Genomic DNA, 17,511 nt, shown 5'->3' with positions numbered 1-17,511 from the left:
CTTCCTTTGTGAATTGATGATTTTCCATAGGGGTATGCTTTGATGCCATTCTTTTTATCTTTTGTGCATCTACTGTAGGTTTTTGCTTTGTGTACCATGAAACATTGATTATAATAATTATTTTAAGTTGATAACAATTTAATTTCAACTACATACAAAAACTCTACCTTTTTACCCTCCCTTTTTGTTTTTGATGCCACAATTTACATCTTTTTATATTGTATATCCATTAGCAAATTTTGTAGCTATAGTTATTTTTAATACTTACGTCCTTTAACCTTTATACTAGAATTAACTGATTAATACACTACCATATTACAGTGTTGAAGTGTTCTGAATTTGACTATATAGTTATATTTATCAGTATGTTTTATATTTTCATATGTTTTCATGTTACTAATTGGTGTCCCTTTGTGCCAGCTTGAAGAACTCCTTTCACATTTCTTGTAAGGCAGGTTTTGTTTGTCTGGGAAAGACTTTGTCTCTCCTTCATTTCTGAGGAGAATTTTACCAGGTAGAATATTGATTACTTTACGGGGCGCCTGGGTGGCTTAGTTGGTTGAGCGACTGCCTTCGGCTCAGGTCATGATCCTGGAGTCCCGGGATCGAGTCCCGCATCGAGTCCCGCATCGGGCTCCCCGCTCGGCGGGGAGTCTGCTTCTCCCTCTGACCCTCCCCCCTCTCATGCTCTCTGTCTCTCATTCTCTCTCTCTCAAATAAATAAATAAAATCTTAAAAAAAAAAAAGGAATATTGATTACTTTAAATATATCACCCCACTTTCTCCTGGCCTGTGAGGTTTCTGATAAGAAATTCACTGATAGTCTTATGGGATTCCCTTGTAAGTGACATACTTCTTTTCTATTGCTGCTTTCAAGATTTATCATTGTCTTTGGGTTTTGACAGTTTTATTACAATGTGTCCTGGGAAGATGTCTTTGGGTTGAATTTGTTTGCAGACCTATGAACTTCATGAACTTGGATGTGCAAATATCTCCCCAGATTTGGGAAGTTCTCAGATATATTTTTTAAAATAAGCTTTCTACCCCTTTCTCTCTCCTCTTAGACTCTCATAATACATAATTTCTCTTAATGGTGTCCTATCAATCCCATAGGCTTTCTTCATTCTCCTTCATTTTTTTCCCTTTGCTTTTCTCTGACTGGATCATTTCAAATGATCTGTGTTCCTACTTAGTATTTACCCTCCAAAAAAATGAAAATGCTAATTTGAAAAGATATATGCACTCCCATGTTTATTGCAGCATTATTTACAATAACCAAGATGTGAAAACAACCCAGTGTCCATCGATAGATGAATGGGTAAAGATGTCTCTCTCTCTCTCTTTTGCTCTCTCTCTCTCTCTCTCACACACACACACACACAGGATTATTACTCAGCCATAAAAAAAGAATGAGATCTTGTCATTTGTGACAACATGGATGGACCCAGAGGGTATGCTAAATGAGATAAGTCAGAGAAAGACAGATACCACATGATTTTACTTATATGTAGAATCTATAAAAATAAGATAAATAAACAAAAAGCAAAAACAAATTCATAAATACAGAGAACAAAGAGACGGTTGTCACAGGAGAGAGAATTGAGGGATAAGCAAAATGGGTGAAGGTAATGGGAGACACAGGCTTCCAGCTATGGAATGAATAAATCACAGGGATAAAAAGTACAGCACAGGGAATATAGTGAATGGTATTATAATAGCATTGCATGGTGACAGTTGATAGCTACACCTGTGGTGAGCATAGCATAGTGTATAGATTTGTCAAATCACTATGTTGTACACCTGAAACTAATGTAACATTGTATATCAACTATACTTCAATAATAATAATAATAATAATAAATCTGTGTTCAGATTCACCGATTCTTTCTTCTGCTTGGTCTAGTCTGCTATTGAAACTCTTCATTGAATTCATTTCAGTTCTTGTATTCTCCAGCTCTAAAATTTCTGGTGTTCCTTTTTCTGTTTCTGGTGTTCTGTTTTTCTCTCTGTGGAACTTATCATTTCATTCTTTTATTATTTTCCTTATTTCATCAAACCGTTTATCTCTGTTCTCTTGTAGCATTCTGACCATCTTTAAAACAATTATTTTGAATTCTTTGTTGGGTAATTTATGAATCTCTACTTCTTTGGGGTCCATTACAGGAAGTTTACTGTGTTCCTTTAGTGGTGTCATGTTTCCTTGATTCTTTGTGATCCCTGTCACTTTTGTAGGTGTTTGTGTGTTTGAAGAAGAGTCACCTCTTCCAGACTTTATGGAATGATTTAGGTAGGGAAAGACCTTCACCTGTATTTGGGGGCATGCTGGAACATGCTGTGACCCTTAGTCTAGTGCTGCAGGATGCTAAGTGTGAGGGCATGTAGTGCCTGTGGATGGGGATGGGTGGGGGGTGGCATGGTATCTCATTGGCTCAGGAAGCTATGGTCCATGACATATGGTCTCATCTTTGGTGAGAGCTTCAGGCAGTACACAATGGCTCTGAGGACTGTTGGATTCTTTTTTTTTTTTTTTAAGATTTTATTTATTTATTCATGAGAGACAGACAGAGAGAGAGAGAGAGAGAAGCAGGCTCCCAAGGAGCAGGGAGCCTGATGTGGGACTCGATCCCAGGACCCTGGGATCATGACCTGAGCCGAAGGCAGATGCTTAACCATCTGAGCCACCCAGGTGCCCGGATTCTTTTTTTTTTTAAGATTTATTTATTTTATTTTATTTTAGAGAAAGAGAGAGAGAGTGCACGTGAGCTGGGGGAGGGGCAGAGGGAGAGGGAAAGAATCCTAAAGCAGACTCCCTGCTGAGCATGGAGCCTGACACAGGGCTTGATCCCAGGACACCAAGATCATGACCTGAGCCAAAATTGTCAGATGCTTAGGCAACTGAACCACCGGGGTACCCCAGGACTGTTGGATTCTTTAACAGAACCTCCAGTCTACTGGCTAGGGATCATGCCAGCCAGTGATGGTGGCCACAGCCAGTGGTTGCACACAGTTGGCTGTGGGGTCAGTTGAGGAGGCTGGCTGCAGGGGCCAGTTGCAGACAGATGTGCAGTAGTGAAGGTTAGGGCCCTCAGCAGGGGCTGGGACCAACTGCAGGCACACAGGCAGCTGCAGTGGCTCTGGCTGTCAATGCGTACATGTGTGACTATAGGGGCTAGCTGTAGGCATGTGTTTGGCAGGGGAGGCCAGTGATGGGAGTTGGGGCTGGTGTATTGCAGGTGTACAACTGTAGGGTTAACTGCAAGTGAGTGGAGCTGTGCAGACCAATGACAAGGGTTAGGGTTCAGTCCAGATCCACCAATAGCCGTACAGACCTTGGTCGTTGGTATATACTTGTGGGGCTGCAGGAGCCTGCTCTGGCACAGGCACAGCGGGTAGAGGCTGATAATGGGAGTCAGGCCAGCAGCGTGCAGACAAATAGCTGCAGGAATCTCCTGCCATTCTCAGCAGTTATCTCTCTCTTATCCTGGCTTTTCTCTCCTAGCCTTACCTTTAAGTGTTCATCAGCAAGCGTTTATCTTTAGCTTTTTTCTTTCTTCTCCTAGAAGATATTCTTATTGGGTGAGCTCCACTAGCATCCTCCTGCAAATGCATCTTTCTGTCAGTACCCAGGAGTTTAAGACTCATGAAATCTAACTAAATGACATTTCTGATCTTCTATTAGTCTGACAAATCAGAATTGTGTATGATTTCTCTTACACTGGGAAACCCCTTCCTCAAGGATAATTGGCTACCCTTTAATATATGACTGACAGTCTTGCCAATCAAGATGCCAAATGCTGCAATTCACCAATTTATAAATCTACTGGGAGTGCATGTAAAGGGCCATTAACAGATTCACAAAAACTCTGTCTCATAGCTGACAATCTAAGTAGAATGACTCTAGAATCTTATGGGTGGGAGCGTGAGGTGTGCAGAATGCTATGCATTTTAAGTAATTAAAATGCAAGTTAGTACTGTTCAGACTGGACAGTGTTTCTATCATTTTCCAGTGGAATTGATTCTGCATAACTTCCTACCAATGCACCATAATATATTTCAGTGTCATTAAGATTCTTACTGGAGGGGTGCCTGGGTGGCTCAGTTGGTTAAGCGACTGCCTTTGGCTCAGGTCATGATCCCAGGGTCCTGGGATGGAGTCCCACATCGGGCTCCCGGCTCAGCGGGAAGCCTGCTTCTCCCTCTCCCACTCCCCCTGCTGTGTTCCCTCTCTCGCTGTATCTCTCTCTGTCAAATAAATAAAATCTTAAAAAAAAAAAAAGATTCTTACTGGAAACTTCTATCAGACTACTGAATAGGTATCTTAAACGTGTTAACACCTCCAAACTCAAACTCTTACCATTCCTCCAACCTGTTTTCTCTCCTTTCCTTATTTCATTTAATGGCATCATCATCCATTCAGCCTTGTAAACATGAAAAAAACACTCAGTGAACATTAACTATTTCTTTTTTACTCTTTAGATCCAATTTTGCCCCCAGTCCTGATCATTGTATCTGTTTTAGTTTAGGTTCCCTCAGAATAGACCCTGATCCAAGGAGTTGAGTGCAAGTTCATCTGGGAGGTGGTTCCAGGAAATAATGGTAAGGGAGTAGGGAAGTAATACAGAAAAGTGAAAGACGCCTCTATTATTGGGCAGGTTGCACTGTAGACAACTGAGGTTCTATCCCATTGGGGAACTCTGAGAGACAGAAACGTTCCACCTATGGGACTATATGCAATTTCTTATCCATCATTGGCTGAGGCTTATCCTGTAAGATATCAACTCCCCACACACTTCTCGCCTATCCCCACATTTGGACTGGCAGGAATGCTCAGACAGAATTCCAGGTGCTTGAGGTCAGAAACCATCCACATGTACTGTAAAAGCAAAGCTGAAGGGGTATGGTTAGGGTATTGGCAATGTCTGGCAGAACCTAGACTAGAGTGAGGGCCATTTACTGCAGGTGCAACATTTCAGGTGCAAAATCCACGTTCATTCTCTCTTTCCCCAGTCTTTCATAATTCTAGTATTTGCTGGTGGAGGTAACTTTTTAAAGACACCAATTTGATCCCATCTATCCTGTGCTTAAAAAGTACAGAGTAAAGTCCAAACTCCTTGATTCAGCTTGATAAACCTTTACAGATTGAAAAGTGACTTTTTCAGCTGCATCTCCTGCCATTTTCTTTTATGTAAGTATGCTCTGCTCCATCAGTGTTTCACTTTTTGAACTTGCATACCCTAGTGTGTATTGCTCCTTCTGCCTCAAACGTTCTTCCCCCTGCTCCTTTACACAAAAATGTCTTATTAGCCTGTTAAAATCCAGTTTAGAAATCTATCTTTCTGTGAAAACTTCCCTGACCGCCCTGGGAAAAGTAATTGCTTACCCCTCTGTGTTCCTTAGCGTTTTATATGCACCTCTACTTTTGAACTTTGCAGATTGAATTGCATCTGTTTATCGCTTTTTCCATCACTAAACTAGGAACCCTTCAAAGGAAGTTTTCCTGGTTCCCTGAGCACAAGTCTTACTCATCTTTACAACCCTAATGTCTACTGCATAGAGAAGACACCCAATAAAGGTTTATTGCATTGGATTTATCTGGGTGCATCCAAACAAAATGGATTTTAAAAGAAATGGAAGGGAACTTCTTAGCAATTTCAGGAGATTGACACCATAAGCAAAGAAAGCAGTCTGTGAGAATGTACAGTTGGGACCTACCAAAGAAATCTATTTTATATTATTTATTATTTATGAACTGCCTCAAAAAGGCTTTGAGGCAGCTATTCTAAAGTGTTGGAATCTGTTGTCTCCAAAGGCAGTAATTTCAGTTTATTCAACTAGAACATGTACTGTGTTGATAAAAAGAAATGCAAATACTCTAGCACAGTATAAAGATACCATTTCAGATTATTCCCTAGATTGTAACTGCCCTAGAGGCAGAGGCCACGGATATAAAATTTAGTTTTTACATAGAACCTAGCCTAAATATACACAAATTCTTTTTTTTTTTTTAAGATTTTATTTATTTATTTGAGAGAGAGAATGAGATAGAGCATGAGAGGGTGGAGGGTCAGAGGGAGAAGCAGGCTCCTCGCTGAGCAGGGAGCCCGATGCGGGACTCGATCCCGGGACTCCAGGATCATGACCTGAGCCAAAGGCAGTCGCTTAACCAACTGAGCCACCCAGGCGCCCAATATACACAAATTCTTAAATGATTTTTGGCACAGCAATGATTTTGATAATTTGTAACCAAATTTGCAGTGATTTGCAGTGAAGTAGAGATCTGATAATTATCCACTTTAATTCTTTAATATGAATAAACAAGATAAATCACATTCCTGTCAGAACTCCTCATTCAAAAAAATGCTTTGTAGTGAGATCATTACTCTGTCTATATGCCTTTCTCACACGAATTGGGTGGCCATCAAAATTTCACTTCAGGGCGCCTGGGTGGCTCAGTTGGTTAAGCGACTGCCTTCGGCTCAGGTCATGATCCTGGAGTCCCGGGATCGAGTCCCGCATCGGGCTTCCTGCTCGGCAGGGAGTCTGCTTCTCCCTCTGATTCTCCCCACCTCATGCTCTCTCTCTCATTCTCGCTCTCTCAAATAAATAAATAAAATCTTTAAAAAAAAAAAAATTCACTTCACCTCATCTGAATTGTTATTTCAAAAATTAATGAGGATGATAATAATGTTTTAAAAAAAATTTACTTGCATTACTGTTGCTGTGTGTGTGTTTCTTTTTTTAATGCTAATGGTGGTGATTATTAATGGTTGAGTTTTCCTGTCTCCCTGGGTACTAGCCTAGCACTAATCTAGTTTTGGCCAGTAACAACAGCTATAACAGTAGCAGAGTTTGAAAAGTTTAACAGTTGAGAACTTACCATTCAATAGAATGGTGGGATGCATTGGGGGTTGGGGGTGATTTCGGTCTTCTGTAGTACTTTTTGTTGTTTACTAATATTTTCTTTCTCTCTTTTTGTTATTAATATTGGTCTGGTAATACTTTTCCCTACCATTTGATGATACTTTTCAGTGGCCCAGATGAGTGAGTCAGCATCTCAAGAGGAACCCAAACCTGCTCAGGTACCTGGCTTACATAGATTTCTAACCACTTAACTATGAGAGGATTTGGGAATCAACATTCTTGAGAAAATTGAGATACAATATCATATATTGTCACTTAATTATTTCTCTTTTTAGTTGAAATATTCTGCATCAAGTTGTGACAAAAGTGCTGAAAAAAATGGGGTCAGGGGTGCCCGGGTTGCTCGGTTAAGCATCCGAATTTTGATCTCAGCTCAGTCTTGATCTCCGGGTCATGGTTCAAGCCCCGAGTTAGGCTCCATGCTGGGTATGTAGTCTACTTAAGAAAAAGAGGTTGGGGGGTGTCAAATGGTAGTCGGGTCCCAGGAGTCTGCTTCTAGTTGGTTGGCATTTATAACAAGTCTGTTACTGTTTGAATTTGTTAATACAGCTACTTTGTATGATTTTATTTGGTATGATATTTGCCCGTTATGTAAATTTTTTTACATAAAAATCTTGCTATACTAGAGTATAAGATGTTAATTTTATCTTTAGCTTCTTTTGGATGCCACTTACAAACACTGTTTCCATTTCAGGAAGATGGAAAAGAAGACAAAGAAAGGAAAGAGGAAGCACCTGAAGTCAAAGAGCCTACTGAGGTAGAGTTTTCATAAATAATCAGATGTTAATGCTGGAGAGTAAACTGGACAAATTAGTTTTCTTATGAAGAAGGAAAAGAAAATATGTGGGTATTCAAAAAAGTAAACAAAATGGCAAATGGGAAAGAGCAAACTCATGTTAATCATTAAGCTGACTCATTTGAGTCAGTTGCAGGAAGCTTCCATGGACAGGTAAATTATTTGTGAAAAGCTATTATAAACTATAGGTAAATAAAGGTGCTTTCTAAAATCAGAACTATTACCCTGAGTACAATAACCACCAGTTTTTAGGGTAACTTCACTATTCATTCTGAAAATATAATTCCCATGTTAATAATTTAAGTAACTTTGTGTTTATTTGAATACAAGACTTCAATGAGGAAGAATATTCTATACAAAAGGGGAGGCAATTAAAAATATGATTCACCATTAAGTTCACTAATATGAGTCTTAAAAATATTCTATTATCATTCTTTTAAAACTATATCAGCATGAAAACAAAACAAACAAAACTACATCAGCATGAGCACAAAAAGCTATTTGCCACCATTTATTCATAAAACTAAGCTTTAATTTCTTTAGTTAAGATGAAATATTTTTCTTTCCACCACAAACATGGAAAGTGATTCTAATAGTAAAACAGTAGCATTTTCAAAAGTCCGGTTTCACTATGCGGTGGTCTCAAATTATGTTTCTAGAAAGTATTGTATACCTTATACAATACTTTGAGGATTAATGTACATCTGGAATAATATTCTTAGCACATCACTTTGTTAGCCACAGGAAGATGGGATGACATGTTGAGCCGATGCATTTTATCTTGTTGATGCAGTAAGACTGTGATTACTGCTTTGCTTCTAGTACACAGCATTAAATTCTAGAAAAATTAAGCAGTATGTTTGGTAACTCCTACAAGGCATTTATCTGCATTCTTTAACTGGGAGAGTTGATGTATCTTTGAGGAAAAGGTTTCTTTTCTCAGAAATTGATGTTTCTTTTCCCCTTTCAGAGTTCACAGAGTGAACCAGGCAGCTTTGCATTAGACACCAGCAGCAATGAGGTAGAAACAGCAGCAGATGAAATCAAATCCCAAGGTAGAGAACTAGCCTTCCCCCATACAGTGGAATTTAAAATAATTATATTTTCATTGGGGATGTATTCCTTAAGATTTTACCTTTAAAAAAATATAATCCAAGGGGTATTTTAAATACAATTTGGGAAATAGTTAAAAATGTACTCCCCTCACCATCTGTTAATACTTTCGAGGCAACTTTATTCATCTTGTGCTTAAAGAGAAAATTTAGCTGAGAGCTGACTGACACATACCCATTAATGCAAAAATAAGATGAAGAACACAAGTGATTTGGCAGGCTTATTGTTTTGTTTGTTTGTTTGTTTCTCCCTTTTACCTCTGTACTTTGACCACACATTTATTCTGTTTGACTTCTAGCCCCATCCTTAACCCAAATCCCACATAATTATGCACATTGGAAATTTATAGGATCAAAGACAAAAAACAAGTGGGAAAGACATTCATCCCTGTCATTACAGTTCTTCTAACTTCAGATACTTAGTGAAATCCTGTGCAATAAAAATTCTTGACACTATCTGAAATTTAACAATTTAATTAATTGAAATTTGCTTCTATTCATTTTAAAGCATTAAGTGTTTAGTATGTGCTAGGCTGTGATAGATTGAATTACAATAATAATTATTAAAGCATTCTCTAAACTATAAATTGCTATATAGATGCTACTTTTAACTTTTAGGTGCTTATTTTTCTCCAAAGGGTTTTCTGTCTCTTAAACCAATTAAAAGCAATTATTTACTATTTTTTCTTATTAACGTACATTATAATACGTACACAATAAGAACCAAACTTTCCAACACGCATTCTGTTTTTATTGTAAACTTGTAATATTTTCTTAGCTTCACTAACTTCTAAAAAGTTTCTTGGAATGTCCCTCTCCACCTGCCTCTCCTCCCAACCCCAGTTTCTTGATTTTACTTCTTTCTCACTCCCACCCTCCACCACCATTACCACTACATATACTTTACCTTTACCTTAATCATTTCAGCCAGGTTTTTTTTTTTAAGTTTATTTATTTATTTTTAGTAATCTCTAACATGTAAGGTGGGGCTTGAACTTATGACCCCAAGATCAAAAGTCGCATGCTCTTCTGACAGAGCCAGCCAGATGCCCTTCAGCCAGGTTTTTAAATGAACTCTTTCATTTTAAACATGCCAAACAGAATTGTTATAAATTTAATTATGTTTTCACTTTAATCAGTTTGTGACCAAATTTGCACGTGCAAAGCTTCACACATGTATTCCATAATGTGACTGACTGCCTCTCTAGAAAACTTACCAGTCAAGAGTTTGTGGTATTTCCTGTTCTTGTACTTTCAATTTCCGTTACTGCTTTTCAATGTATGGTGGAGGGGAGTGTGTTTTGTTTAAGTCTATTCACCCCAGTATATGATATATACTGAAAACATTGCAATTGCTTATTGCAATATTAATTGCAATGCATTATACTTCTTTATTCAGTGACCAGTCACTATTAAGCCTAATATTTTAAATCTCTCTTTGTAAACGTGTGTGTGTATGTGTGTGTGTGTGTGTGTGTGTGTGAATATGTAAGAAGTGGGAATAGGAACGGTTAATTCAATTTCAACATACCAAAGGAAGGGTCTTTATTCTTGTTACATACTTGTCAAAATTAAAATTATGTTATCTTGTCAGGCAGCTCTCAGAATGCACTCAAATACAGATCTTTGCAAAGAAAATATTGTGTTTAAGTGTACGTGTGAATTCCTCATTCTTTATCTTAGTTATTGTACTTTTCAGGATATGAGCTTAACTTACATTTTGAGAAGTCATTTTTTGAAAATATGTTTGTTCAGGGTGCTTAGCTGGCTCAGTCGGTAGAGTGTGCAACTTTTGATCTTGGGGATTTAAGTTCAAGCCCCATGTTGGGTGTAGAGATTACTTAAAAATAAAATATTAAAAAAGAGAGAGAAAATATGTTTACTCAAATCTGTTCTTACTTTATAGCCCTAAGATTAACAAAGTTTTGTAGGAAAATGCATTTTCCTACAGCTATTGAATCTTAATTCCAATAGTATTTAATAGTGCTTCTTTTCCTCCTCTCTAGTCATTCTACCTTCTGTACAAATGTTAGAATCAAGCCAGCTGAGTTTCAGACAGGGCTTGTTGTTTTTTTTTTAATTTTATTTTATTATGTTATGTTAGTCACCATATAATACATCATTAGTTTTTGATGTAGTGATCCACGATTATTGTTTTTGTATAACACCCAGTGCTCCATGCAGTACATGCTCTCCTTAATACCCATCACCGGGCTAACACGTCCCCCCACCCCCTCCCCTGTAAAACCCTGTTTGTTTCTCAGAGTCCATAGTCTCTCATGGTTCGTCTCTCCCTCCGATTTCCCCCCCTTCATTTTTCCCTTCCTTCTCCTAATGTCCTCCATGCTATTCCTTATGTTCCACAAATAAGTGAAACCATATGATAATTGACTTTCTCTGCTTGACTTATTTCACTTAGCATAATCTCCTCCAGTCCCATCCATGTTGATGTAAAAGTTGGGTATTCATCTTTTCTGATGGCTGAGTAATATTCCATTGTATATATGGACCACATCTTCTTTATCCATTCATCTGTTGAAGGGCATCTCGGCTCTTTCCACAGTTTGGCTATTGCAGACATTGCTATGAACATTGGGGTGCATATGGCCCTTCTTTTCACTACATCTATGTCTTTGGGGTAAATACCCAGTAGTGCAATTGCTGGGTAATAGGGTAGCTCTATTTTTAATTTTTTGAGGAACCTCAACACTGTTTTCCAAAGTGGCTGTACCAACTTGTATTCCCACCAACAGTGTAAGAGGGTTTCCCTTTCTCCACAACCTCTCCAACATTTGTTGTTTCTTGCCTTGACAATTTTTGCCATTCTAACTGGTGTAAGGTGGTATCTCAATGTAGTTTTTTTTTTTTTTTTAAGATTTTATTTATTTATTTGACAGAGAGAGACACAGCGAGAGAGGGAACACAAGCAGGGGGAGTGGGAGAGGGAGAAGCAAGCTCCCCGCAGAGCAGGAGCCCGATGCGGGACTCGATCCCAGGACCCCGGGATCATGACCTGAGCTGAAGGCAGTCACTTAACCAACTGAGCCACCCAGGCGCCCTCAATGTAGTTTTGATTTTAATTTCCGTGATGGCTAATGATAATGGACATTTTTTCATGTGTCTGTTAGCCATTTGTGTGTCTTCTTTGGAGAAGTCAGACAGGGCTTGTATTTAAGGAGAACATCGCACATTTAGTTGAGTAGCCTTGCTGGGTCAATTTGTACCAGTTTAATCAGTAGCCAGTCCCACTAATGTTATAAGCCCTCTTGTGAAGAAAGAATCTGCTAAAGCTTATTAGAACATGGATAATAATTCATTCCTATATATGTCCTTAAATAGGTTTGTACCAAGGCCATTCCCAGCAGGGAGCCATGAACTAAATGCAAGAAATGATAAAAGTCATTTTTAAGGATGGACCTTTCAAAATACGAATATGGAATTCTTTTGTGTCCCTATTTATTTAGTTGGAAGCATTTATGCCCAAAGTACCCGAATAAGTCTTTGTATGTTAGAAGCTGGATTAATACAGGGGTGAAGATGTACATGTTGGGGAAGAATTTAAAAGGTTTTTAATGCTATGAAGAGTTTAGGAAGGTAATCCTGAAAAAGAATTCCAGTGCTTAGCATAGTGCCTGCCACAAAATGAGGCATTATTATTATTGAGTAAATGTATAATGAATCAGTCAATCTGTAAAAGGTTTAGGAATGTCCAAGCATAAACCTGCTAAAAAACCCAGTACCTGTTTGAAACTATATTCAATTGAACCTCAGAATTTGCCCTTGGGCAGTGCTATAATTTATGGTCCTTGAACTCAGAGGTCACTCAGTCAAAAGACAGCTGCAGATAGGCTTGCTTAGAATCCTGATTTATTAACCCTACTATTGCTGTGCCTCCTTTTCTTTTCTTGGTTTTATGGCTCTAAGAGAAAAGTGTTTGACTAGAGTTGTAACCAAATACACATCTTCTTCCACTCTGCATATCAGTGCAAACACTAGGATTATTGCTTAGCAACCTATCATAGCCAAGCACACTAGAGAAGCACTAGCAGTCTGCAGCAAGATAGAGAATGTCCTAGTTCATGTGTGAGTGTACATATGAACCATGGCACATGGGTAGATATTAAGTTGCTATGCATCTGTAGCACTACCTTTAGAGCAGGAGAGGATCCTCTTTGGGTTATGCTGGAGAGGGTAAAAGCAAAGAGAGTAACAGTAGAACCTGCAGACTTTAAAGAATTGCTCTCTTTCACACTTATTTAAAACAAGAACAAAATCATTGTATGTTAATGAGCATTGTGATGAACCAGAGTGGAAACATCCCCTCCCCCTCAAAAACGTGACTAACTTGTTGGCAAATCAAACTGAGAGGTAAGGGAGAACATTTATACTACCCTCCTTACTGCCCCCATATTGGAATAAGAGAATTAGCCAAAGAGGAAATAAAAACTTGGGAGGAGGTTCATAAATACTATTCGCTATTGGACATCAAACATTCTTTAGATGAAATATTGGCTTTTCAAGAGTTTCCTCATACTCTACTTAATTTTTTCCTGGGCAGAAAGATGGATACTATCTAGGTAGGATATAAAAGTATTCTTCAGAGTATTCTCAATAAGGCTAGGGGAAATTTTAAATAAATAAATAAAACAAATTTAAAAATATTTGTGGGTAAACTCCCCACCAAAAATGAGAATGAATAAATCCATTACAGTACAGTCATATAATTAAATACTATGAAGCAGTGAAAAATTAATGAACTAGTTATAACTGCACCAAAAATAATAAGATACCTAGAAATAAACCTAACCAAAGAGGTGCAAGACATGTACTCTGAAACTATATAAAACACTGATGAAATAAATTGAAGATGACACTGGGGTGCCTGGGTGGCTCAGTCATTAAGCATCTGCCTTCGGCTCAGGTCACGATCCCAGAGTCCTGGGATCGAGCCCCGCATCGGGCTCCCTGCTCAGTGGGAGGCCTGCTTCTCCCTCTCCCACTCCCCCTGCTTGTGTTCCCTCTCTCGCTGTGTCTCTGTCAAATAAATAAATAAAATCTTTAAAAAAAAAAAATTGAAGATGACACAAAGAAATATAAAGACATTCCATGCTCATGGATTGGAAGAACAAATATTGTTAAAATGTCTATACTACCCAAAGCAATCTATGGATTTAATGCAATCCCTATCACAATACTAAAAGCATTTTTCACAGAACTAGAATGAACAACCCTAAATTTATTATGGAACCTTATAGGACCCCAAATAACCAAAGCAATTTTGAAAAAGAAAAGCAAAGTTGGAGGCATCACAATTCCAGACTTCAAGTTATATTACAAAGCTGTAGCAATCGTAACAGTATGGTACTGACAAAAAATAGACACGTAGATCAATGAAATGGAAAATCCAGAAATAAACCCACAATTATATGTTCAATTAATCATTGACAAAGCAGGAAATAATATCCAATGGGAAAAAGTATCTTCAACAAGTGGTGTTGGGAAAACTGGACAGCAACATGCAAAAGAATGAAACTAAACTATGTTCTTATACCAATGCACAAAAATAAACTCAAAATGGATGATGTGAGATCTGAAACCATAAAAATCCTAGAAGAGAGCACAGGCAGTAACTTCTCTGACATTGGCTGAAGCAGCTTCTTTCTAGATATGTCTCCTGAAGCAAGGAAGCAAAAGACAAAAATACACTACTGGGACTACATCAAAATAAAAAGCTTCTGTACAGAGAAGGAGATAATCAACAAAACTAAAAGACAACCTATGGAATGGGAGAAGATATTTGCAGACGACATATCCAATAAAGGGTTAGTATCCAAAATATATAAAGAACTGATACAACTCAATACCCAAAACCCAAATATTTCAATTACAAAATGGGCAGAAGACATGAACAGACATTTCTCCAAAGAAGACATCCAGATGGCCAACAGACACTTGAAAAGATGCTCAACATCACTCATCATCAGGGAAATGCAAATCAAAACTATAATGAGATATCACCCAGATATGGCTAAAATCAACAACACAGGAAACAACGGGTGTTGGCAAGGATGTGAGAAAGGAGAACCCTTGTGCACTGTTGGTGGGAATGTAAACTGGAGTAGCCACTGAGGAAAACAATATGGAAGTTCCTCAAAAAGTTAAAAACAGAACTACCCTATGATCCAGCAATCACACTACTGGATATTTACCCAAAGAATACAAAAACACTAATTCAAAGGAATACATGCACTCCAACGTTTATTGCAGCATTATCTACCATAGCCAAACTATGGAAGCAGCCCAAGTTTCCATCGATAGATGGATAAAGATATATATGCCACAACTCAGCCATCAAAAAGAATGAAATCTTGTCATTTGCAAAGACATGGATGGAGCTAGAGTATAATGCTAAGTGAAATAAGTCAGTCAGAGAAAAACATCATATGATTTCACTCATATGTGGAATTTAAGAAACAAAACAAACAAGGAAAAGATGTGGGGTGAGTGAAATAGGTGATGGGGACTAAGGCATACATTTGTCATGATGAACACTGGGTGATGTATGGAATTGTCAGATCACTATACTATACACCTAAAACTAATATAACACTATATGTTAACTAAGTGGAATCAAAATAAAAAATTTAAAAAATCAATAAACTAGATAGAGCTGTGCTTAATCAATAGAGATGAATTTCCAAACATAATATTAAGTATTAAAAAGGTCACAGAATACACATGGCATGAAATCATTTTTGTAAAATTTAAAAGCAAGAAGAACAATATTATACTGCTTAGATATAAACAAATGCAGGGAAAGGATAAACATGAAATTCAGAACAGAGTTTCTATTAAAGTAGGGGTGTATGGGAGGCTTTAATATTTAGGTAAATTTTTTCTTAAACTAAGAGTAGATACATGGCTACCTATTATGTCATCATTATACTTACAGGTCTTAAATATTTACTAATAAATAAGATTTAAAAAAAAAACACTGCTCTATATTATGGAGGTTCTCATCTCTTGCACTTTTATTGCACTATTACTATTTAATGAGAGTTATTAATGATTGAGGCATGAATCAATAACTATTTTCTGGTTATCTTAAAAATAATGAGTATAAAAATAATTTCTGTATCTATTTCTTCTTTTCTTCTGCATCCACAAAATAACAAAAGCAAAAGACTTTAATAATACATGGCCCTCATCCTATTGTGGTTCAGCTGGGCACTGTTAACCTTTTTCAGCACACAGAAGTAAATTGACCAGTGCGTAATATTTGAAAAGGCCTGAAACTACTTCATCTCCATGGCCATGTCAGAAAAAACTTAATATTCCCGTTAAGTTTTTCATGCCAATCACCTCAGCAGCCATGGATATATATATATATTAAAAAATCTGATAGCTTATTTTTTTAATTTTTAATTTTTTTAAATTTTATTTGATTATGTTATGTTAGTCACCATTTATTACATCATTAGTTTTTGGTGTAGTGTTCCATGATTCATTTTTTTTTTTAAAGATTTTATTCATTTATTTGACAGAGAGAGAGAGAGAACAAGTAGGCAGAGAGGCAGGCAGAGAGAGAGGGAGAAGCAGGCTTCCAGCTGAGCGGGGAGCCCGATGTGGGGCTCGATCCCAGGACCCCGGGATCATGACCTGAGCCGAAGGCAGCGGCTTAACCGACTGAGCCACCCAGGCGCTCCCCATGATTCATTTTTTGTGTATAACACCCAGTGCTCCATGCAGTACATGCCCTCCTTAATACCCATCACCAGGCTAACCCACCCCCCACCTCCTTCCCCTCTAGAACCCTCAGTTTGTTTCTCAGAGTCCATAGTTTCTCATGGTTCGTCTCCCCCTCCGATTTGCCCCCCTTCATTTTTCCCTTCCTACTATCTTCTTCCTCTCTCTCTCTCTCTTTTTTTTTTTTTAACATATACTGTATTATTTGTTTCAGAGGTACAGGTCTGTGATTCATCAGTCTTACACAATTCACAGTGCTCACCATAGCACATACCCTCCCCAGTGTCTATCACCCAGCCACCCCATCCCTCCCACCCCCCACCACTCCAGCAACCCTCAGTTTGTTTCCTGAGATTAAGAATTCCTCATATCAGTGAGATCATATGATACATGTCTTTCTCTGATTGACTTATTTCGCTTAGCATAATACCCTCTAGTTCTATCCACGTCATTGCAAATGGCAAGATTTCAGGGTTTTTTTGATGGCTGCATAATATTCCTGTGTGTGTGTGTGTGTGTGTGTGTGTGTGTGTGTGTGTGTGTGTACCACATCTTCTTTATCCATTCATCTGTTGATGGACATCTTGGCTCTTTCCATAGTTTGGCTGTTGTAGACATTGCTGCTATAAACATTGGGGTGCACGTACCCCTTCAGGTCACTACATTTGTATCTTTGGGGTAAATACCCAGTAGTGCAATTGCTGATAGCTTATTGTTCAGAGCCTGAGTTAGCTAGGTCCTGGGAACCCAGAGTTAGGCTAGGAAAAAATCATACAATTCTATGTGCTAACACCAACAAAAATATATGGTCTTCCATCTCAGATGGACTTTCTGTATTACTTGGAAACCTATCTATGTGTTTGTTGTCTGCTTCTTTTTACCTCCATAGCAATTATTTCAAACTTTTATTATGCACAGTTAAGCCTATGATCCCAC

The 17,511-nt window shown here is 38.0% G+C and overlaps 1 protein-coding gene across 1 annotated transcript in view; it reads left to right on the top strand.

Moving 5' to 3' along the window:
• The first annotated feature begins 4,279 nt into the window (after positions 1-4,279).
• EFCAB5 (EF-hand calcium binding domain 5) overlaps positions 4,280-17,511 on the top strand; it is a 165,088-nt gene continuing 151,856 nt past the window's right edge. The window contains exons 1-3 of the mRNA XM_064582306.1: positions 4,280-4,596; positions 7,030-7,079; positions 7,616-7,678. The gene's annotated coding sequence lies outside the window, so the exon portion shown is untranslated. The remainder of the gene's footprint in view (positions 4,597-7,029; positions 7,080-7,615; positions 7,679-17,511) is intronic.

This window comes from Mirounga angustirostris, unplaced genomic scaffold (genome assembly GCF_029215605.1).
Source record: "Mirounga angustirostris isolate CCGP_5_RB_7025 unplaced genomic scaffold, mMirAng1.0.hap1 SCAF_17, whole genome shotgun sequence".
NCBI lineage: Eukaryota > Metazoa > Chordata > Mammalia > Carnivora > Phocidae > Mirounga > Mirounga angustirostris.
This window is presented reverse-complemented; position numbering and strand designations above follow the sequence as displayed.